Raw genomic sequence first — 313 nt, 5'->3', positions numbered from 1 at the left:
GTTACTATTTTTTTTCTTTATTGAGACAACGTTGGGCCAACAAACAGACACAGACACACAGGTCACAATCACTATTTAGATATTAGCAGGAATAACAAGCAGTGATTCTAGTGCTGCGCTAGTTACTAAAAAGAATTATACAGACAGGGATCACCTTAATTCTCAAAGTAATTCCCAAGCGCATCGATAGGCCTACTAGATGTGGAATGAACGCCTGTACAATTATATTGTTTTCAGGGCCTATTTGGACTTTCCTTTCGTTTTTGTCTTTCGGACCTCGGAATTAGGTCATGGATAAAGTTAATATTAGCTG

Source organism: Penaeus monodon, chromosome 19 (assembly GCF_015228065.2).
Source record: "Penaeus monodon isolate SGIC_2016 chromosome 19, NSTDA_Pmon_1, whole genome shotgun sequence".
NCBI lineage: Eukaryota > Metazoa > Arthropoda > Malacostraca > Decapoda > Penaeidae > Penaeus > Penaeus monodon.
The sequence above is the reverse complement of the archived record's forward strand: the minus strand, read 5'-3'. Positions refer to the sequence as shown.